The sequence below is a fragment of the Cyprinodon tularosa genome, unplaced genomic scaffold (assembly GCF_016077235.1).
Source record: "Cyprinodon tularosa strain WSP-4 unplaced genomic scaffold, ASM1607723v1 ctg57, whole genome shotgun sequence".
NCBI lineage: Eukaryota > Metazoa > Chordata > Actinopteri > Cyprinodontiformes > Cyprinodontidae > Cyprinodon > Cyprinodon tularosa.
The window spans coordinates 1,629,705-1,654,125 of record NW_024039307.1 but is presented as its reverse complement, the minus strand read 5'-3'; the positions used below and the strand labels follow the sequence as shown (position 1 = coordinate 1,654,125).

Genomic DNA, 24,421 nt, shown 5'->3' with positions numbered 1-24,421 from the left:
TGATGAGTAATAGTATAAAGCGGCGAGAGAAGAAAAGGGGATATGACTTGGCTTATGGGTACTGGGGCCCTGCTGGGTGGATAGACACTACCAATTACCTCGACGACTCAGTCAACTGGTCCCACAGTGACTAAGCTAGCCTCGGCACTACGCCTTTTATGTCTGATTTTCGTCGAGTTTCATATCAGCATGGTATCAGGGGAACATGATCAATGCAGAGAAGACATGCTAATGTACAGAGTACAGTGTCTGTGTTTAAATTCAAAGTGTACACAAATGAAATATGAGCTGAAAGTTATTAATTTCTAAAATATCAACTTCAAGCTATTGCCTCTGAATCAGGCCAAAACAATCATCAGTGTCTGAAAGAAAACTAATCTCTAATGGCTGTTTCTGCCTAAGTGTAAACTTGAGATCCAGCAAATATGATCTTAAACTGATAACATGTTTAAACATTTTAAACACTAAAAATGAGCATCAGGGGATGTTTGCAGTTTGTAATCTCTAGTTTTAAAGAGAGAAAGAGTGCAGATTGGAGCTTTTTGGTTCTTATAAAAATGCACTGCTGTGACATCAGTTGAGATCAACCAGTACAGTTTTGTTTTTTTTTAAGGCCAATGCCGATATCAACTCTTTTGACATCAGTCCAACATCTCCCCAATATGTGCTGCTGATGTTTTAGGGATGCCTTTGAAACCAATATTGCTTTCTCTTCCTCCACAACACAATGATAACAATGTCATACAAATCTCCATTTAAACTAAAAAGAAATACAATTAAGCAAATAAAAAATTACCAAAGCATAGCAAATGGAGGGTGGCAATGCATGCACGTGATATCAAGGCATGACCGCTATATGACATGTGATTGCAAAATGAAAAAAATCCTAATACTGGCCCAAAATATAGCTAAGCCGATGAATCGGTTTATCTGCAGTCAAAAGTATCCTACAGGTAGGGAATTAGTTTCATTAAATTTAAAATATCAATTTGAATGATTTAGGTCAAATTGACAAATTGAGCAAAGAATTTGCTCAAATTATTTATTCATGGAATAAACTCAGGACTGTTCCTTTCATGTAACCATTTTCTGTCTATATGTCCATAGATGCAATAAATACATCTATCCATCCACTGTCTGTTTTTTACCTGTTTGGATTACAGCAGCTGGTGCCTATCTCTAATAGTCAGTGAGTGGAAGGCATGGAACAACTTTCAAAAGGTCATCACAAATTAACAAGGATGTACAGATCATAGAAACATGTTACACCGTTATAAACATTAACAAATGGTCCTGGTTATAAACCTAAACTTAAGCCCAAGAAGATAACTTATCTGATAGGGACCAGTTGACTGCTTCCCAAAATATTCCTTAGCAATTAGCCTTGCACTGTTCCCACAAGGTGATAAGTTGCAAGCACAAGTTTGAGCAAACAGCGCTAGTAATACCTCCTTAACGACCGACCCTTAACAATCATAGACAGGTTTCAGATATAACAGGCTAACAATGGAACCAAACGACTCACTCATCGGCTCCATTTGCATGTTTCCAAGCAATACAAGGCCTTGTCTACATAAAGACTCAAACTCACTGCGGATCCAGACATTGGATTGAGAAAGCTTCCTGGAGAGGTGGCGAAACGTCTTCAAATCTTGGAAACCAAGTCCAGTGGATCTTGTTTTTTAAATTTTTTTTTTTTTTACTTTTACAGAAGCGCTAGCAACAGTAAAACAAGGCATATATGAAATTACCATGTGTTATGTGGTTTAATAATTCTTATTTTCAACAGGTTATAGTCCAACACCTCACTCTTACGTTGAATCACAAAAAAAGAACTGGGACATCTCTTCTCCTTAGAGATTAACTTGAAACCCTAACCCTTTTCATCTATAAACTGGATTATGCACATTATCTGCAGCTCTCCATTCTACGAAAAGACCAATGCATAGAGTTTCTGGATCCATGAATAGAGTTTTAGTGAGGAAAAATCCTGGTGTAGATGTTATGAAATAATTTTCTCATTGCATATTGAGATAAAACATTATATGGAGCCTTGAAACAATATCAGAACCCTTAAATGGTTTCACACAAACATAGATTTTAATGAACTTTAAAAGGTCACAGTTAATTATTCTTTTATTTCTGTGTGATTTAACCTCCATTCAAAAATAGCTGGTTAGAAAAGGCCTTTGATGTTTGTTGCAGAATGTTAGGAAACAAATAACATCATAGAGAGAGTAAGGAGTTTAAAAGAAACATTGGATCATAAAACAAAATACCAAGCTCAATCTTACAGCAAATAAAACACATATATCCGAGCTGTGAATGTGCAATAATTTAGCCATACTGTATGGCTAAAGTAGGCAAGTCTGTAATGCAGCCAAGATGGTAACTCTGGATGAGTTGCAGAATGACACAGTTCAGGAAGAACAATATGTTGAGCAGATTTGCTCTTATTATTGCACTCAACAAACCTCTTCTTTATTGAACAATAGCAAATAAAAGCGTAAAACTATTCTTGGGTCAGAATAATAAACCTATTATTCTGACCCAAGAATCCCACCATCTGCAAGCTGAAATGTGGTGAGGGCAGGATCATGCTGTGGGGATGCTCTGCTTCAGCAAAGACAAGGGAGCAGTTCAAAGATGACAGGGCCAAAGTTTTACCTTCAAGTGTGATAAAAATCCATAACACACAACCAGAGCTAAGATGTAATGGTTTAGCTTAGGATATCAAATCATCATTCCAGTTTTAACATGAAATACTGCAGCACAAAAGCTCCTTTAATGCAATATTTGGTAGGGTGTAAAAATTCAAGGGCAATTCAAACAGTTTCTGCTCTCAGTAATATGTAAATAAATTAAGTAAAAAATGTGTAAGATTCCCAAACTCTGAATGAATATTGAACTAATAAAAAATAGAATTTTAATTAAACCTAATTGAATAGAATTTTCACTTCATGCAGCTTTATTAATATATCTGAATCCATTTCCCTGTTTTTCATTTAATGTTTTTTTCTGGGCCCTCCTGGCCTATTGGACCCCTGGAACATTTGGTCTGCCTCCATTTATCTGTTTGCTACAGTGTGTTGAATTCATGTTAATGTGTATTTAAAGACATTTCAATTGATAGAAAAATTGCAGGGGGAAATAAAAAAAAAAATCAACCAAAACTTTCGGGACCCCCATGCAGTACCTCCGTGGACCCCCTAGGGGCCGCGGACCCCTTGTTGAAGACCTCCGCATAAATCTATTGATTGGAAGATGCCTTGATGTAAATAATGCTGTAGATTCTAAATGAACGGTATAAACAGTTTTATTAGTTAAGATTAGTGGGGATAAGTAGAGGTTAACATCATGGCAAAAGTTTTTTTGATTTTAAGGGGTTTTAATCAACTAAATAAAAAATTTAAACTCAAAAAGTAAACTTTTCCAGCCTTACTTCGTGTTATTTTAGAAGAAATCAAAAGTGTCATTTCACAAAGAGGATAAAGGCATATAAAATCTCTGAAATAATGTTATAATATACCACTCTGGGTGCTGTAGATAGAGCTTTGATGACTGTCCCTTTAAAAGAGCTGAGGATGTGTGTGTGATTGAATGTATTCACCCATTAGATTTTGTAGCTGTTATGCACTCACTCAGCTGTATGCATCACTAACAGCCAACAGTCTCCCGCTGCTAGCAGGCTTTTAGACGGAGAGAGGGGCTTTACAGTACTGCATTTTAATAGCAAACTTTCAATGGAGTGACGGGGGATGGGTGAGACAGGAGGGGGGTAGCGGTGAGGGAGGAGAACCAAAGGAAAAGAGGCATCAAAATATTTTCAGGGGAAAATGAAGAAATGACAAAATACCCACCCGGAGCGTGCAGAGCAGAGGGGGTTTCTGGAAAGGACTTCTTTTTGGCAAGAGCAGGGCTTATGTGTCAAAGAAACTCTGTAGGCATTCTGAGCGCTGACACGTCTAGTGGTATGAGCCATTCAAAGGAGGGAGGAAAAGGTCCAAAGAAGCCACATTGAACGTCTTAATTACTTTCTGCTTCGGCAAAACATAACCCTGAAAAGCGTCATTTATAAGATATCAAGGCAAATCAGCTGCCCTCAGTGTGGCTGTTCTCGCACCACTAAATGGAGCCAGGTTAAGCAATTATCATTTGATACACCAGACCTGGAGACGGATCAATGTAAGGCGCTACTTCAAAGTCAGCAGCCTTCAACAGACTGGTCAGGCTAACCCATTTCTAAAAGGGAATAAAAAGATGATTAATAGAGAGGATCGTATTTTATTGGGGACTGAAAACTTTCCTTGATGTCAACCAAGTTCATCCATCGACATCGTCATTCAATGTTCCAATTCCTACAGGTGTAATTTAAAATATTATTGAGATCATGTTAGAAAAATCTGTATCTAAGGAATTCAATCAGTACCTGACTTTCACCAGCCTTAAAATGTAATATTTACCAGCTAAGCCCACACAAAGCGTAACACCTAAAAAACATCTGCAGGATGGTAGGAGCTGGCGAACCACAAGACTTACAGAAACTAAAATGGGGGGAAAAAAGCTATCAGAATTTGAGATTCTGACAACGGCGGAGTTAAAAAGGCATATTTTGTCATAAATAATACATAAGAGTGCAACATTCAGCAAACTCCCCCAGCGAAAGGTCCCAAGAGAGACAGAGATGGGATGCTGTTTGTGAACTTGTGCTTTGCACACACTAAAGGAGGATATAGTACGACGCCACCGCAACTCCATCTACATTCCCATATCCCAGCCCTATTCAGCGAGGACTAGTCCTCTTTAAAAATTCATTAATTTACAGCAAAAATAGATTAAAGCACCCCACTGTACCACCCTAAAAAAAAGTTTGGCTTGTGAATAGCATTAATAATGGAAGCCAACATCCTAAACCTCGAGGCCCCGGCTTGCAGGCATGGCTCGGTTTTTCTTACGCTTTGTAATAGAGTAATTTACATTTTTTAGAAGTTTTACAGCTTTTTGATGCTTGTTTGTAATTGCATTGTTTTACATGCAAATTGGCCAACAATTGTTACTCATTAAAATCCGAAGCAGCGAGAGTGCAACCCTGCCTGCCTGTGCGGGACATCGGGTTCACAATGGAGGCTCTTGTCGCTGGCAGCGCAACGGCTGAGTTCAATCCAAATAGAAGCCCTTTAAAGGTGATCATCCCCCCTATCTTATCTCTCACATCTTTCTTTTTGAAATCACAGCGACGCTTTCGCAAACTGAATCAAAGAGGATTTTGACAAGATAAAAGGATTTGCTGCATTAGAATTTAAATTATGTGTACTTTCCTGGGGACATGACAAAAATCACAGTGACGGGGAGCACTCAGGGAACTTAAAGGTACTTGAAAAGGGAGAACGCCTGCTCTAATGTGTCGTCAAATTCCTCAGCTTACAGCTGGGTGACAGAGAAGTCCTGTCACGTTGGGAAATTAAGTATTCATACCTTGAAAACTTTTCAACATATTTTCTGAGGATTTTACACTTTAGAACAACATGTTTTTTTCTGAGATTCTATCAGATAAAGATCTGTAAAGTGTGGCATGCCTTTTTTTAAATCTAACTTCTCTCTGATCCCCCTAAATAAAATCGAGTGCACAGAGCAACCAATTGCTTTCAATCATTGTTAATCATTGTGTAATTTACTCAGAAAACACAACTGTCCTGGTTTTTGCAAACACTATGGATGGCAGAAAACAAATGCGTTGTCATTTCTTGCAACTGCCCTATTTCATACGACTTGAAAGAGATATTCAGAGATAGATTAGGGGAAGCTGACATTGCACCTCGTCCTCCTATTTTATGGTCCTTTCCTATTAGAACCTAATTGGTTAGAATCAACATACTAGACATATTTCCATTTCGATTGGGTAGCACTTCAATGTGGGGTCTTTTAGCAAAGAGGCCCAATAGCTTGAAAAGTAATGTGACAGGATTTGTATGCAACCCAATACTCAATAATGAAGGTAATGAAAAACCTGCGGTTTAGTCAATACCTATTTGTTCAACTTAAAAGTAAAAGAATAGAGCCAGAAAGGCTTAGATAAGATAAGATCAGCACTCTCGTTAAGTACGGGAACATTTGGGACAACATAGAGAGCTATCAAACTGAAGGATACAAGCTAGAAGTCGTGTGGCGGTGAAACACTAGGGGTGTCTAAATAAAGGTTTTACATTTCCAATATGATACCAATATTGCAGCTTTGAGTATTGACCAATAATATTGACATGATATCAGCATGAATCATATACTTATATTACTTGTTTTTTGTAGTATCAAGTGATACTGATCAAGTGATATTACTAAAACAGTCAAAACTAGTCAACAATAGATATAAGAACAACTTAACAATGCATTATTAACCAACGGGATACATAAACTTTAAAAGGAAGTGTACAAAAGGGGTTTTGTACTTCCGTTATGTTAATATTAGAGATTATAGTTGAAGGTAAATATGTTTTAATACTTTTTTTTGCTGGTGAGAGACCATATTCCGATATCAATATTAGATCGGGACATCCCTAAAGATGACAATATCTAATGCTAACTTTCTATAGTGGTCATATACACAATAATCAAAACGTAAAGTGGTTTATTGATTGAACATATAGAATATTGATTGAATATATGCTGTGTGTGTTTCACCTTTATCTATCATGGAATCAAGTTCAGGAAAGATTGAGTCAAAACCACCCAAACTCCCATTGCTCTGCTGTTGGTTGCCATGCAGGCTGTCCCCTCCAAGCACTTGCAACTTTTCCTGCCAAATCTGTCTGGCCAAGCGTGTCAGATAATGGATGGATGGATGGATCTGTCTGGCCATTGGGGTTCTTGATGGTCTGGTAAATGCTTTTCATTTTCTAGTGCATCTCATAGCTTTGCTTTGGTTTTCGCTGAAGGACATCAGCAGCCATCAGCTTGGACATCTCTTTGGTGACTTTCTCATTTGGGGTTGTTTCATCTACTTTCTGCAATTTCAATGCTTCTCTAGTCCTTTTAACTCAGAATACGCTGAGTTGATGTTGTTGGTTTTTACAAATGGCGGTTCTCATTCTTGTAAAGCAGTCTCTAAAGTAAAGCAAGTGATTCGTTCAGGAATTTGGACAGCCTAGCGGCCCGCTTGGACCTCTGAGAAAATAGCTGCCAAAAACCCTAAAAACTAAAGCATGCAGAGTAGACACTGGTGGAAAAGGGCCATCATAAAAGCCACGGCCCTTCAGTTTTCTACTAGGAAAGTTAACACACACCCTATCTGACTGAAATGTTTGCTATAATGAGAAATGATGAGGAACAGGCAGCTTCTTGGTATAGCATAGCATACGGAGTTTTCTGCACAGCATGTCTGAGATTACATATGAGCTAGAAAAAGAAAAAATCCTTTCTGAATGATACACGCTAATGCAGCTCATGCTGACATTTTCAATAACACAGACTCGGTGTGAACACCGGCCAGCCACCAGGGTGCAGGAATTGTGTTTCATTCTATATGCTCTTAAATATAATTTTTTTGAGCAATTCAAAAGAGTCAGTAAGTACCAAAAAGGTGATGCTATGGCTTGTTTACGAATATAATCTGCCCTGTATAACTTACTTGTTTGTTCCTGTGTTTTTTTATTTCCAAACACCTAGATGTTAAAGATAATACTTACTTTTAAAATAAATTTACAACATACAGATATGTGTCACAAAAGTCATGAAACAAGACAAGGCCATAACTAGCTCCTTATTTAACAGTTTAAAGGGATTTTCACTGCAATTAAGAAATGTGAACTATTCATAGCAGTTCGGTTCCAAAACCTATAACTTGTTGTATCAAAACTTTTCCTCTCCACTGTTGCTACATGCATGATTGGTATGAGGGGTTGCTGCAAAAAACAACACAATACAAGCAACTGTCCTCTATCACCATAGGCCCAACTGGAAGTAATGAATTCTGCAGTCAATAACTCAGTGTCATTCTCCAAGTTCTTTAAATAAAACACTTTTAATCAGTCTTTCTGTATGACTGTATGACTTGATTGACTGTAAAATGACTTGAGATTAAATGTGTGGTAAATTGGTTTTATATAAATGAACTAATTGGACTGAATTGAATATCATGCACTAAATGTTTCTACTTTGGAGAAAAGTTTATAAACTCCCAAATATTTCTTTTTCTATTTATTAACAACAATAATATAAAGAAAGCAGAGATACAAATATTTGGTTTTTCTGGTTGATATCAGATTCCAATCAACTTGACTACTGACAAGAATTATAACTTGTTTCAATTTTTATAATAAAGGACAAGAAAACATAAAAGGGAGAAAATCTTGTAAAGAGCCTTTTTGAATCCAAAGAAAAAAAAGATAAGTTAATCCCTTGTACACATCAACTTTATTTGTCATCTGCTTAGCCCCTGGCAACGCAGAGTGGGACAGAAAGAGACTGGTGAGAAAGGCCGCTTCTGTCCTAGGCTGCGCTCTGGACTCAGTGGAGGAAGTGGCTGGAAAAAGGGTGCTTTCCAAGCTCACATCCATCATGGACAACACCTTTCATCCCCTGCACAAGACCGTAGAGTAGCTGAGCAGCTCCTTTAGGTAAAGAATTTTACACCCTCTTTGTAAAAAGGTGCGCTACCGCAGGTCATTCATCCCTGTTGCCATCAGACTCTACAATGCGACTATATAATGGCAATAACTTGTGCAATATCTAATGAGCAATTACTATTTAATACCCTGTGCAATAACATGTTTTTACATTTGATACCCAGTGCAATAGCTATATATATAAATACCCATCTATATAAATTTCTATGTAAATATCCTGTATAATAATCCTGCTAAGTAAGAGAATCAATAGGTTTATGGTTTGAAACTATTGTATTGTACTTAGTTTTATTTTTATTCAATAAAAATAAATTAAGCATTTTGTTATTAGACTTAACATGAGCAAAACATTTCACATTTAGGAATTTTTGCAAAATCCCATCTATGGATGAATGTCCAGTGCACCACAAAAGATTTTGAAATTTCAGTACTTTTTGGGGGGAAATTAACCAGACCCAGTTAAATGATGACAGATGTATCTAAAATACAGTTTAAAATATAGATATTAGTATTAGATTATTAAATAACTATGTAATCACATTCTAATGAAAGTATACCACAGCTACTAAAAAGCAAAATATGGGTCATTTAATATTTTCTGATAACCAATCAGAGACCTGAATTTGTTAATTTTGCTCTGATGGCTGACAGGGGGAAAAAATAATAATATCTGATTTATTTTCTATTCATTAAATGTGGGAAAACCTAGAAAGCTGTGATGATTTGTGTTTTTTTCCTAGTTTAATAAAATGTAAAGGTTAGACATATATGATATAATGCATAAAAAGAGACACTATTGTCATCCTGCACTTTCATATGTTTTCATATGCCTGAGTATAAAAGTTGAAAATGAGATGTCAGAGTTCAAAGAAGACCGGAAGTTAGTTATGGCCATTAGCTTGATCAGTGAATTTGTCATTTTTAGAAATTCTATATTTTGTCTTTGAGAAAATATAAAGCAAATTTAAAAAATCTAAACGTTTTTTCCACTAATTAATTTTTCCTGAACTTATGCAGAACTGAAAAAGAATGAGCAAATTCCTGACCTTATTCAACTTTTTAAGGTTGCTGAAGATTCCCGGATTATTGCAAGCTGTATTTAACATTAAAACTCCACCATATTTCAAAGTAAGGTAGAAAAACCAAACTCTAAATTCAAAGCCATACAGAAAACAGGTCACCCCTAAAATGCAAAGGAAAAACCAGACAGAAGGCGTGGAATAAAAACCTTGTGACATTACAGGGAGTTCATCGTTGTCTAAGAAATTACAATGCTACAATCTACCCAAAAATAACTCCTCTTTCAACTTCCAGAAAGTCATTACTTGACTCACTTCTTTCTCCTCTGCGTTTGCTGACATTGACAATAATTACAATGACCTTTCGGATAATAAAAGACAAATCACTATTAAAAAAAAAAGCTGCGACAGTTCCTTCTCGCGTTTCATGAGATTCCGCGTAACGTTTTAATGAGGCATTTAGGAGGTCTATGAGTGATGTACTGAGAAGAGCCTACAATGGCAATCAGCAGAGAGTGTGGCAGCTGTTCAGCAATTAAAAAACCAAATTGCCCTCAATCAACACCATTTACAAGCACAAGTAAATCTCAGAGCAAATAATGATGAGAGAAATCTGTTCAGACAGCTCTCATCTTGATAGGAATCAGAGATGCATCCAAATCAGAAGCAAAAAAACAAAACATTGTCCACACACACAGTCACACATACAGTAGCATTTATACTGATGGTTTTTAGGGAGCTGGACAGTCCTGACTGGCTGCAGCAAGAGAGAACAAGTTGACACCTATAAGCCCTTTTTATTTCAGAGATTTAGGCTCATGATAGAAGGACTCTTTCTCAATGGGAAGACACACAGCATACTAGGCGAGATATGTGCACATTGATATATATTTAAATCCTTATAATTTGCTAAACTGATAAATGATTTAATATAAATTAACATGTAAGATAAAAATTAGATTGATACATTTTTGATTACATTATGGGCCATTGGCTGGCCCAAAAATGGGCATTGGTCAGCACTGATTAATCTTCAATACAAGTAGATGGGGTGAATATTGAGAGAATTTAAGAAATTAGATTTAATCGGGTAATAATAGACAATAAAATATATGTCCCATATAAACCATTACATTAGAGCTGTGTGAAAAAAATCTGTTTTCTAATTCTGAATCTATTCTCATATTAATTCTTAGAGATCGATTGATAAATCAATGAACAATTCAAAAAATAGGATTTTCCACTTTTCTATGAGCTGTTTGGTCAGACCAGCATACCCAAAGTCAATACGCATGCGCAAGATGTCAGATTTGCATACTGACACTATAAGTGGAAGCAAGTCTACTAGGCTCCGTTATTTATGCGTAATATGATAAACAAAAAGTTATAGTTGAAGGTAAACACACAAACTTACCAGAAAAGCATACCGAATATCAAGCAGGCTAATTTATTTATGCGTGATGAAACAGACTAAAAGTTTCAGTCTGCGGTAAACAGAATTAAAAGCTTAACTGCTTTAAACACAGACAGCCTCGCTTTCTGTGTCGCTACTTCACACCCTGACATGGCAGCTAACCTGTCAGATTGTCATATTGATCTGCACACGTAACAGAAATTGTTTAAATGTCACACTGTGCATGCATGCGCATGCTTAGTACTATGGGAATGCAGGTCTGACGGGGTATGCTGATCTGACAGAATACTGCCTTTAACCATCACTACTTTATTAATTTGCTACTGAATGTTAATAGAGTACCAGTTTCAATATGTTGTATAACCATATAATCATGTAGGTGAGTTAACAGCTAAAAACCGGATCGGATCCAAAAGAAATGAATAATGAATCTTGAGAGTCAGAATGGAATCGCTTATTGAAATAAGAACCGATACCCAGCCCTAATGCACAGAGCAAATTGTAAGGCAGTATTTCTGTATTTTGCAAAGCAAAACATATTCTGGACCATAAACCTCTCCATACTCTCTACTGCTCACTGATTCTGTGATATTACTTTGGAAATGTTTACAACCTATATAACCACTATTCATACTTAAGAGAAGAGCCAGAGGAAAGAATCCTAATTTTGGTTACAATGAATGCATATGTTCATTATTCCGAAATTGAAAAAAGAATTCAAATTTACATGCGGTCTCAATTTTCATTTAGCTCAATTTGTGTATAAACAGATACACAATTGACTTCCATTAAATATTTAGACTTTTTTTTTTTAGTTTGGAGGTATAATTTCAAAGGGGATGTTTATCTTTAAACATCAGTACATCGAAAGGTTTGTGTGTCTCTGTCTTTGCAGAGAAGTTGTGTACAGAGTTTAAGCAATGTCCAAGCATGGCACAGTTTAAAAATCAATACAAACAAATGATTCTCACAATGTACCGGAATAAAGAAGGGCTGTGATAATTGTGTGTTTTTCTAAATGATTTAAGTTTGTTTTTTTTATTTAATCTACTTATTTATAGTAATTTCTCTTATCTGATTGTGGTAATAAATGTTTGGAAATATACCAGAGAAGGGGTAGGTTTAAAGCAAGCTATGTGTTGACATTATCCTATTAAATGATTTTAATTTTCACACTAAAATATTTAAAATCCCAACAAAACACTGTTTGACTTTGTTAAATAGAAGAAGATAAGAAACCTACATTTATACTCCCACAGTGTAAATTCTGTCCTGTGTCCCATTCATCAGGCTGCAGTGTGCTGCCACCATGAGACACACAAAGAGAGCATTTAACGGGTTAAGGGTCTTCAGGAGCACAAGGAAGAGTCTGAGGTTCAAACCTTGTAACCTCTTCAGGGCACCAACGCTCTGATCTATAACCATTAGACTACCACTTCACCTCACGTGCTATTCAGCAGACATGGCCCATTAATGGGTAACAAAAGTTATTAAAAGTTCAAAAATCTTAACTGATACTGATGCAAACAGCCAACTTGTTGCTGTGCACTACTTGTCAACTTGTTCAAAATCAATCCTCTTTACTTAAAGGAAAAACTAAATAGTTTTAAGCCCAGACAAAAACAATGTAGGAACTAAAGAAGCCCAATCTCCATTAACTCTCTCGTTAAGGAAACAGTTTTTAAATCTTAAGTTAATAAAGTATAAGGAGCTGATCACAGCTTTTACCTGAAAAGATAACCCGATTATTTAAGCAGCAAATATCAGCAAGTTTGGCATGAGATACTCTGTAAAGAGCAAAGCAACAAAAAGGATGATAACTCTGAGCACTGATCTGATAGAAACCTTTAACTTTTCAATATGCTTTACCGTCGTTGAATATAGAACATTTTCAATTATTAAAAACATGTTCAACAAGGTCACTAAAAAAAATATGCATCTAGATCATCAATGTCTAAGAATGTTTAAATATGTTTAATCTTTAAAAAAAAAAATATTTTTAAGATTCAAGTTGTGAAAAAGGGGAATAATTAAGTCATATTGTTCTTGATATTTTGACAAATTGCAAAACTTCTACCTGCAACATTTAAATTATTTCAGTGTTATACACTAAAAAAAGTGAGTTGTTATTGTTGGGATCCAAGGTTTGCCCTCCAGAGGGCGGTGTGGATCCCATTCTGTAGCTTCTGTTTCTGTTTGGATCCCTTCCTGTGAGCTTCTTTTCCTGTTGGGATCCAGAGGTTGCCCACCAGAGGGCGATGTGGATCCTTCTCCTGGGAGCTGGTTCTCAGCGCACAGCTGTTTCCCATCAGCTCTGCTCATTAACCTCTCCCCATATAAGCTGTGTCACAGCTTCACTCTGAGCCGGATCGTAGCATGTGTTACCCACAGCCATAGCCCTCAAGCCTTGTGTTTCCTAGCCATGTTAGCCATGTTTTGCCACGCCTTGCCATGTCCGTTCCCTGTGCTACTCTGCCTGTCTGAACCAGCGAACCCGTGAGTCTTCAGTTTAGTTTTTGATCCCTGAGTTTAACCTTTTTCTGTCCTCTCTGCCTTCCAGGGCAGGTAACCTGTGTTCCCAATAAATATTGAACTTTGATCCTGCCTCTGAGTCTGTGGAGTTCTGCATCCTTGGGCTAGCAACCAACCACGTATCATGACAGAACGATCCGGCCAACAGACTAGCCCAGCAGACTCCCAGCACGCTCACCTGGTGAGGCCCGCCCAGCGCCGTCCGCTACCTCCCGGGTGGGAGGCGCTTCGTCGTCACTATGATGAGCTGGTGGCTGCCTTTGCCCCTGAGTTAGCCCCTGAGTTAGCCCCGAGCCGTCTAGAGACCCCTAAGCCTGCTCGGATTCTTCCGCCAGCATCAGTCCGGTGGGAGGAGGTGATCCGGAAACGGGAGATGGAGCGGCGCCGACGTAAAGAGGAGTTGGATCGCCAATGGGAAATGTGGTGTCGCCAACGTGATGAGGAGCGGGATCGCTGGAATCGGGAGTATATGAGTAATCTGGAGACCCTTTGGCGTTCTATGCGCTGTTCGCCGCCTCCTCCGGAACCACAATCGGTGGTCACCTCTCCTCCTGAGGCGGAGCCGCAATGGGCGGCTTCTTCTGTTCCTGACCGGGAGCCGCAATGGGCGGCTTCTTCTGTTCCTGACCGGGAGCCGCGGTGGGCGGCCTCCCCTGTTCCTGACCGGGAGCCGCAACCAGCGGGCTCCCCTGTTCCTGATGTGAAGCCGCAATGGGCGGCCTCTTCTGTTCCTGATCCGGAGCCGCAATCTGCAGCCTCCTGGGTTCCTGTGGAGCCACAGTCGCTGGTCTCCCCTGCTCCAGGGGTGGAGCTGCAGTCGGCGGCTTCCCCTGAGCCTCCTCCTGAGCTGCAGTCGACGCTTTCCTCTGAGCCTTCCCCTGAGCCACAGTCGTCGGTTGCTGCTGAGCCTGTTGCTGTGTCGCAGCAGCTGAGACGGCGTTCTCCTCGCTGCTCCCCGCAGAAGCCGAGACGGCGTCCTCCTCGACGCTTCCCGCAGCGGCTGAGACGGCGTTCACCTCGACTCTCCCCGCAGCAGCTGAGACGGCGTTCTCCTCGTTGCTCCCCGCAGAGGCAGAGACGGCGTCCTCCTCGACGCTTCCCGCAGCGGCTGAGACGGCGTTCACCTCGACGCTCCCCGCAGCAGCTGAGACGGTGTTCTCCTCGTTGCTCCCCGCAGAGGCAGAGACGGCGTCCAACTTGGAGTTTCCTACAGCAGCAGAAACAGCGTCCTCCTCCGCGCTTCCTGCTGCAGCAGAGAAGGCGCCCTCCTCCATGGCCCCTGCAGCTTCTGAGACGCCGGTCACACGGCCGGCCACCTGAGACTCAGTCCTGCTGCCGGTCACACGGTCGGCCACCTGAGACTCTGTCCTGCTGCCGGCCCCACGGCCGGCCACCAGAGACTAAGCCTTGCTACCCGGCCCCACGGCCGGTCCCCTGAGACTTTCCTGTCCTCGCCCACCCCGGGTGGGTTGTTTTGATTTTTGGACTCTGTTCTGTTTTCGTGTCTGGCCCCCCGTGCCTGTTTCCCCCTCTGCTCGCCCGAGGAGGGTTGTTTTGTTTTCTGGTTTTTGTTTTTGGGCGTCTGGTATCCGCCCTTGAGGGGGGGGTACTGTTGGGATCCAAGGTTTGCCCTCCAGAGGGCGGTGTGGATCCCATTCTGTAGCTTCTGTTTCTGTTTGGATCCCTTCCTGTGAGCTTCTTTTCCTGTTGGGATCCAGAGGTTGCCCACCAGAGGGCGATGTGGATCCTTCTCCTGGGAGCTGGTTCTCAGCGCACAGCTGTTTCCCATCAGCTCTGCTCATTAACCTCTCCCCATATAAGCTGTGTCACAGCTTCACTCTGAGCCGGATCGTAGCATGTGTTACCCACAGCCATAGCCCTCAAGCCTTGTGTTTCCTAGCCATGTTAGCCATGTTTTGCCACGCCTTGCCATGTCCGTTCCCTGTGCTACTCTGCCTGTCTGAACCAGCGAACCCCTGAGTCTTCAGTTTAGTTTTTGATCCCTGAGTTTAACCTTTTTCTGTCCTCTCTGCCTTCCAGGGCAGGTAACCTGTGTTCCCAATAAATATTGAACTTTGATCCTGCCTCTGCGTCTGTGGAGTTCTGCATCCTTGGGCTAGCAACCAACCACGTATCATGACAGTTATAGTCCTAAAAACACCAGACTGCTGCAGATATTTCTGCAGTAAGTTGTTAAAAATCCTTGTGATCAATGAGTCTAGATCCCATCCATTGAACTTGTTTTTTATCTTACATGATGACAGATCTTTCAGAGATGGATTCAATGCAAATTTTACTCAATTTGTATTGTTGCAACACTAAATTAAAGAAACATTTAATGAAGCAAGCACTAAAATGGATGGGGACGCCCCTGTATATAAAACAAATGTGCATGCACAAATGAGACATTTTTATTTAACCATTTGCAGACTGAAAAGATTGCAAACTGGTTTTAAAAATCTGCTCTACATCTGGACTGACTTTAGCTGCTTGGGACAAATCACTGTGCAGCTCCGCTCAGTCTCCTCTGAGGTTGTCTCACTTTTTGATCTCCTTCTGAAAGCCTCTCCAGCTGTAAATATCATCTGCATATTTCTGCTCCAAATACATTCCAACGCTTGAAGAACTGCACGTCACTGAGCACAACTTTGTGTTTTAACCGCATCACCTCTGACAGCTTAACAGAGTCTATGTCATCCAGACGAGATTCTGGTAAACTTGCAGAAGTTGGACTTAACCACATTGTTTTTAAATACACATCTCCAGTACCTGCAGGCTTGCATACTGTCACAGGCAGGCAACTTGTCACGGCCTGCCTTTAAAAGTAAAACCATTACTACTTTAAAATATTTTATTACTAATACTTATTACTAATCATATGCATTTCTGAGTACTTACCATGATGCATAAAACTGAACCGGCTCAGATCTCTTTATATATATATATATATATATTCATATATATAAATATATATTTATATAAATATATATATATATATATATATATATATATATATATATATATGTCTGTGTGTGTATATATATATTCCAGACGCACAGATTGTGCACTTGAAAATTCCCCTTGTTGAAGACAAAAGCTCCAGTGGTGTCTCTGCGCTGTCAGTGGCTCGGCGCTCCGGCTGGCGGAGTCAGACTGAACTGACCGGGCAGTCTGCGGTCAATCGACGCTCCTGATGGAAACACTGCGACCCGCTGTTTGGCGTCTGAACCCAGCAGCAACAGCAGCAGCAGCGGCGGCGGCAGCAGCGACCGCGGCAGGAGATCCCGGGGCTCTCTGAGCGCTCCGCTGATAAGCCACCGGAACTACTTCCAACGCCAGCCGGAGCACATTGAAGATGAATTCATGCACCACAGCAGAGGGAAAAGAGAAATTCACATTCATTTAACTAGTTCCCTGCTCAGATATTAATGAGGTTTTGCAGGAAATTAATGCAAAATCTCCAACCACGATTGTTTGCACTATGACATATATTTATATATAAAATGCTTTATTATAATAATCATGTTTATTTTTTATCATAAGAAACGCTTTGTGCGACTTGCATCTTTAAAGAAAACAACTAAAAGCGCTCAGTTATCAGAGATGTGCTTTAAACAAAGAAATATGTGATTAATCATACTAGTGACGTAGTCTTTGGATGGCACAGGCAAGTTTGCCCCATATAAGCTATAGTTACATTCATATATGCTGGCTTTTAGGTACATTAACGTTATTTTCTAGCTTGATTTTTACTTTAAATTTGATCATTAAATGCAGAGAGGAGGCTGAGATGAAGTAACAGCGCCACCAAGTGGAGAGTACAGCATTAGTAGGTGACTTTTTAATGCTGCACCTTTTTTGGACTGCAATTGAGGCCAATTAAAATGTTATTGCTCAGATTTGAACACATTATATTAGATAACTAACATTTCATTGTTCACAAAAGAGAAAACGTTCTCCCGACCAGACATAGTATAAAATATATTAATGCACCTATAATGTGATTTTTGTTTGATGGTCTTGTTGGTGTTTCCTTGGTTCTGATGACAGTTTAATAGATACACCAGTTAATTATAAAATGTTTAACAGCTTAGATACAGAAGAATACCATAGATATATCTCATCATTTTAAGGGCAGTGGTGATCTGTTAAAATATTCCGTTGTCTTTCTTGCTTTTTCGGCGAAAAGTTGAGACCCAGCTTTTTTTGCTTTTTGCCCACTATTTTAACTTTCATTGAATTAATTCACAGAAACTTGTTTTTGGTGTACAGCTCAGGCCACATTATACAGAGAGATAAAAAGTTAAAACATCCTCAGCAACCACAGCACCTTTCACTGTCGAAATTGCATAACAAGCCCAACACATCTCTATGTGTTAAGAGAATTTAGTGAAATGTTTGACCTGACTTTTTACTGAGTCTATTGAAATACTTAAAATGTCATTAAGATTATTTAAGCTTATTGTCGAGGAGAAAAATCTGATTGACTCAGTTATTATCATAAAGATAAGCTGTATCCAGTGCCATACTTTTGTTCACCCTATGTGAATAAATCTAGGTAACAGGAATTGTAAACATGTTCTGATAAAGTTTCAACTTATATTTAATTTAGCTATTTTTACTATGTTTTCTTTTGTAAACTAGCCTCACTGTCAAAGAAGCTGCCCTGGTTTGATTTGTCAGCTGATTAATAGGAATGCAAAAGGATTACTACTGTATCATTTTGCTGAAGTGCCTTTTAATTGAATTTTCGCCCTTGTTAGGAGTTTGTATTGTACATTGCAAATTTACAATATTTTTAATGATCTGCTAAATAAAAGTCCTTCAGAGCTTCAAAATTTTGCAGATATTTCTTCTCTGTCTCCTTTGGGCCATTCCATGTCTGCTCTCTTTAATGAAGTCAGACAGAAATCCAGCTGGTTGATCTAATCATATGTTCTTTGAATTCATTGAATTAGGTTACAACCAATGTAGCCCACAAATGTAAATAAATCATACCATGGGTTTATTAAGGTATGTGAAATTTTAAAAAAAAAAAGTGAAAGAGAGGAAAAGATATTTACCATGCTTTCCTCAAATGTAAGACTTTGAACTGAAAACCTGTGATGACAGCTTCCAGATGCTTCCTTTATGCTAAAACAACTGCAACACTCAGGTGTGATTGCAGTCAGTTCATCTAAATAAACAGTTTTTAAATCTTGTAGACTTAGTGGGCCGTTCTTTGAATTCCAAGCTTTCTTTGCTTTCATTTTTTTTCTATCATATTCATGTTAGATGACTGACACTAAAATGTATCTTCTTTAAACTTCCTTTAAACATATTTTGTATCATGGCATACAAAGAATTTGATTTTGATCTCATCTGACCAGATTACATTTTGCTGGTATTTATAGGCATGTCTAAATGTCTAAATATAGTTCAGCAAATTTTAACACATTAAAATAGCTCTTTGTTCTGCAGTTTTTAATAAAGAAAGAGTAAATTCCAGGTCTTTCTAAAATTTCTTCACGGATGGTCTCGACAACTTCTCTAAAAATGTATCTTTTAAACTATTCAGCTTTATACATCTTACAAAAACTTCAGTTCTATCCAAAAAAAGTAACCCCGTAGCATTATTCAGCCACCAACATGTTTTAACATCTGTAGGTTGTTTGTCTGATGTGTGCAGGGGTATTTTGTATACACACAAAGTTTCATGCTTTGTTTTATTGTCACACATTCTCAAACAAGGTCCTGAAAAACTGTATGTAGGACTGGATGCTTTTCTAAGAAAATAAATCTTTCTTGCAACCAAATTCCAGACATATACAGCAAACTGTTACTGTATGCCGAACACAAGCAGTATTGAATATTAACCTCTGCTTGTACTTTTTTTTTTTTTTTTTTTTTTTTTACCTCTGGACCGCTTATTTTAACAGTAACTGTCTTTGCAAAAGGTCCTTGGTTCAAATCCCAAGTGATTGTTTCTGTATGGAGGTTCCTTGGATTATCTGTGGGTACTCTGGCTTCCTCCCAGAGTGAGATGGGATGTCAATCTTTTAATTGTCTTTAATTGTACTTACAGTGTTGTTTTCTACCTCTGTGATATGTTCTTTTTTGTGCTTAGTTGCCTGCCCTTGACTAAGAACACTTTAATCCATAGTAAGGTCTCTACAAACAAAGACTTTAGCTAAAGATGGAAATGTCAGAAACTAATCCAACTGAAACAGCTAAACTTTAATTTTCTTTAAGTGATGGTAGGCATGAACAGAGGTGGGTAGAGTACCCAATAATATTACTCAAGTAAAAGTAGCACTACTTTAACATTATTTACTCAAGTAACAGTAAAAAGAAAAGTACTAGTAGAAAGGCTACTTGAGTATACTGTTGGATAATAACATCAGATTTAATGTTCGTAAATGATGCAGGCAAAAAAAACGTTAGGCAAGTTCTGGTATTTTAAAATCTTGAATGCCAAAATGATACAAATAAATGTCATTAATTTAAAAAGATAAATTACTGCAGAAGAAATACTTTTACAATATTTTTCAACATAAAACTTAATAAACCAATCCTTAGACACAGAACTGTGTATATATTAAGATAAGGCAACTAACTTCCACTGTAAATATCTACTGTTTACTGTATGTCCGTAAAAGTTTAAAAAACAATGCACTGGACTTGGTTTCCAAGGTTTGAAGACGTTTCGCTTCCCCTCCAGGAAGCTTTCTCAATTCAAAAGTCTGGATGAGTGAGTTTGAGTCTTTATATAGACAAGGCCTTGTCTATATAAAGACTCAAACTCACTGCGGATCCAGTGGATTGTTTTTTAAACTTTTACGGAACGACTATGACCTCTGACTGAGAATCTTCATCAGCATGTTTACTGTATGTTTAGCTGATTTTGGAATAGTTCAAATTACTCAGAGTAGTCAGAAATTTCACTAAAATAGGTGTTTACAAGAACATTACTCAAGTAAAAGTAAGAAGCAGAGTAAATGTAACTAATTAGGCTGCTACTCACCTCTGGGTGTGAATACAGAAAAACGAATGCCAAGCAGCGGACAATTTATAAAAGATTATGGCAGTTCTTTTGTTTCTTGCATTTGTTTTCCAGAAAGATGTTTTTCAGTTAAAAACTTAAAAAGAATTGGAAAATTTAAATTATTTTTTGTTTTTTCAGAGCCACTGGAAGAAAAAGGGAAAATAAAAATGCTGCTTTCTTTCAGCCAGAATTATTCCTGACTCACTGCATCAGGCTCATGCTGATTATTATAATGATCCAACTGTTAAGATCCTTAACTGTTTAATTAGGAAAATGTTTACAAATAAGATATTGATATGCATTGTGCTTTTTCCGTTAATGGGACTGCTATATGACTGAATACAAGGTACAATGAAAAAGAAAACACATTTTAATTTAAGCAATGTGTGGTCATTAGTCACGATGAGGTTTGTTAAGACTTTAATACACAGGTTTAAGACATTTGTTTTGGGTATACATTTTTAAAATTGATCTATTAACACTTGGGGAGTGGGTAACAATTTAAACTTGCAATTTTCTCCAAGGATTATTGTAATTGTGTCTCATAAAAAGCGTAGTGCTGCCCTCATCTGGTGCTAAAATATATCCACAGGAGCTGAAAATCTTGCATTATAGTAAAGAGGGAGAAAAATGCCGACAGGGTGTTCAGAATATTTTACAACAATACTTTTGGGGTATATAGCATGCGTTTGTATTCAACTCTATGTCAATTAAATACAAATCTGGTAACCAGTTGACTTCAATGTTGCCTAGTTAAGAACAGTACACCAGGGTGCAAATTAAACCAACAGCTTCCTAGTTAGTAAGGTGCATTTGTTGTCCTAGTTTCTCCAAAGCACCGTGTGAATGGAAATTATTACAGTGCATCAAAGTGAATAAGATAAAACATAATGGAGATGGCATCCTGGTTTAAGGATGTTTTTCTTTGGCAACAGGTAAGTTTGTCAGAGATTTAAAGCAATTCACCCTTATTAAATTTCTATTTGTAAAAAAAACTTTTAGGCTGAGTATTATTTTCCTTTTACTTCACAATTATGTATTGTGTTGTTTATCCTTTATTTTAGTTCCAAATTACTTTTAAAATGATGATTCTCACTAAGATGCAAAGCATTGTAGCATAATTGTAAGAAAAAAGGTCTATACCAATAAGTTTATTTTAATAATTGAACTGTAATTTTCACATTTCTGTTCATTTCTATGATGTGATGCAGATTAAATGACTTAATTCCCTATAATGAGTAAATATGTGGGCAGGATTCCTGCTCAACTCCATCAGGCCCTCCCTTCTCAGCCATGATTCTGTTTTCCAGCAGGGCAGTGAAACCACAGCCTCTCAAACTGAAACACTAATCATGATAAAGAGCAGGCAGCTCCTTGTGGATGTATGCATTTGCTTAAAGCATGTTCCCCATTAGGAGCCAGTGGTCTTTCCAGTGCTTAGCTCACTCTATCATAGAAGCAATATAATAGAAAGTAAAGCTGTTAATTATATATAAGGTGTCTTGCAAATCTCAACATTTTATCTAGTTAAAACAAAAAACTTCTATCTATCTATCTATCTATCTATCTATCTATCTATCTATCTATCTATCTAAAAAATAGATAGATAGATAGATAGATAGATAGATAGATAGATAGATAGATAGATAGATAGATAGATAGATAGATAGATAGATAGATAGATAGATAGATAGATAGATAGATAGATAGATAGATAGATAGGAAATGTAATGTTTCTATCTACCACTAGAGGTCTCTCTAACCAAGGGCATTTAACAATCTGTTGCCATAGTAGCCTATTGCACTAAAAATTAACATTCCTATCATTTACTATGGACAAAAAAAATAGGAGAATGCGGAAACACCTTTTCACCACCAAAGAAACCTGGATAAAAATGGTGCATTTCTATATGTTTCATATTAGTTTATGTGTATATATTGCAAATTTATAAAAGCTGTGCTAAGTCAGACCCATTGTTTTATGCTCACAATCATGGCCATCAAAGATGATTCTGACATCTAGTAGTTATTTCTGAAGAAATACTGATTTATGGGGTTGTTTTATACAGCAACGTGTCATGATACTAGAGCCAGGGGAGTTAACAGGTGCAGGAACCACATCAGCGTCAAGCAAGGTGACATCATTCCTGGAGGACGAGCTTCGCTTCAAACAGTTGTTGTGAAATATTGCCTCATAAACCCTAATTTGTTTATATTCTGAATCTGGCAAAGCATGGGAAGAACAGTAGGATGATTTTAAAAGTCAGAAATATGCTCCTCTGGGGGAGGGAGTTAAAAGACGCATGTTCTCTCTCACATTTTATACTAGTTGGTGTTTGGTCAGAGGCGGTTCAGCCCGGTTTGATCCTGCTGAGACTCCGGAGCTGCAACGTGTAGCTGAGAGTGTAGTTGACTATAGAGAAACGTGTTTTTAAGCTGGACATTTTACATCTGGTTGATTTTATTTTTCTAAAAAAAAAAAAACAACCCCATTTGGAACAATTAAATTGATTTTAAAACAAGGCGTTTGTAGAGCCAGAAAAAGGGAAATACGATTATGAAATAATACCGCAGCAGCCACGAGTGAATACCCCGATGCTGACTTGTATGTTTTGCAATTTACCTCATATCAAAGTATATTATTGTGCTTAAACTTAAGGTTAAATGTTTTTATGTGTTTAATGTGTGATTAATTTATTTTTTTCTGGTCACGATGATGGATGAGGAGGAGTGATCTAATCTCGCGAGACGTGGCTGCAGCAGCGTGAATTTGCAGAGTTGAATGAATAAACCTAGATCAGAACAAAAGATGCTGCTTCTAGAGACAGCTAATTAAGTCAATTTATTAGATTTATGTTAAAATGAGGATGCCCTGTCATTTTTTAAACCAAGAAGTGGGCTAAGCACATTTTAACATTAAAAGAAGGGATCCAGTTTGAAATATTTGACATGATGTATCATATAGCCCCAAGTTACAATAGCTTTTGTTTTTTTGTTGAAATGTGTGTCCTATTTTGATGATCTGCGAATTTTTATTTTTTTTATTTATACATTGTACAAATGTCAAACAGAAAGAGTAGCAACTTGATTACCCATCACTGTTTCAGAACCAATTCATGGATGGAAAAAAACTGTAATTTTTGGGGGACATTACCAAAAGGATAAGGAAATAACTGCACCCCAGTTTCAAGGTGACAGATTATTACTCAACGTAAAAAACATGAAGGACATCTTTTAAGAAAAAGACCTAAAAAGCTAAAATATATGCTATTTGACAGTCATCTTCGGATAAACTTTTTCTCCACTCCACTGCTCATCAACAGCTCAGCTGTAGAGGTGGTCATTCCTGGGGGTGCACATCACAGACACCCTCACCTGGTTTATGAATGCCACCCCACTGGTTAGGAGGTGACAGAAGTGCTTCTACTTCCTGCGGAAGATGAGGAGAGCTCACTTACCCACATTCATCCTCATGACCTTCTACAGAAGCCCAATAGAGAGCGTTCTGACCAGTTGTCTCACTGTATGCTGTGGAGGCTGCAATGCCTCAGACTGGAAGAACATGAGAAGGCTGGTGAGAACGGCAGAGAGGATCATCAGGGCGCCACCCCCTCCAGTAAAGATATTTCATCCCAGTGCTGCGTGTCCCGAGCCCGTAACATCATCCCCCTCACACCCCCACCATAGACTGTTCTCGCTGCTGCCCTCTGGGAAGAGACTTCGCAGCATTCGATGTGCGTCCAGCTGGTTCTGTAATAGCTTTTTCCCCACTGCCATCAGACTGTTGAAAAAAAACAAAGCGAGACTCTGCATC

General features: G+C 38.3%; 1 protein-coding gene across 2 annotated transcripts in view; it reads right to left on the bottom strand.

Moving 5' to 3' along the window:
• Positions 1-16,577, bottom strand: part of LOC119797069 (forkhead box protein J3-like) — a 95,648-nt gene extending 79,071 nt beyond the window's left edge. For both annotated transcript variants that reach the window (XM_038305973.1, XM_038305974.1), the window contains exon 1: positions 16,482-16,577. The gene's annotated coding sequence lies outside the window, so the exon portion shown is untranslated. The remainder of the gene's footprint in view (positions 1-16,481) is intronic.
• Positions 16,578-24,421: the final 7,844 nt, after the last annotated feature.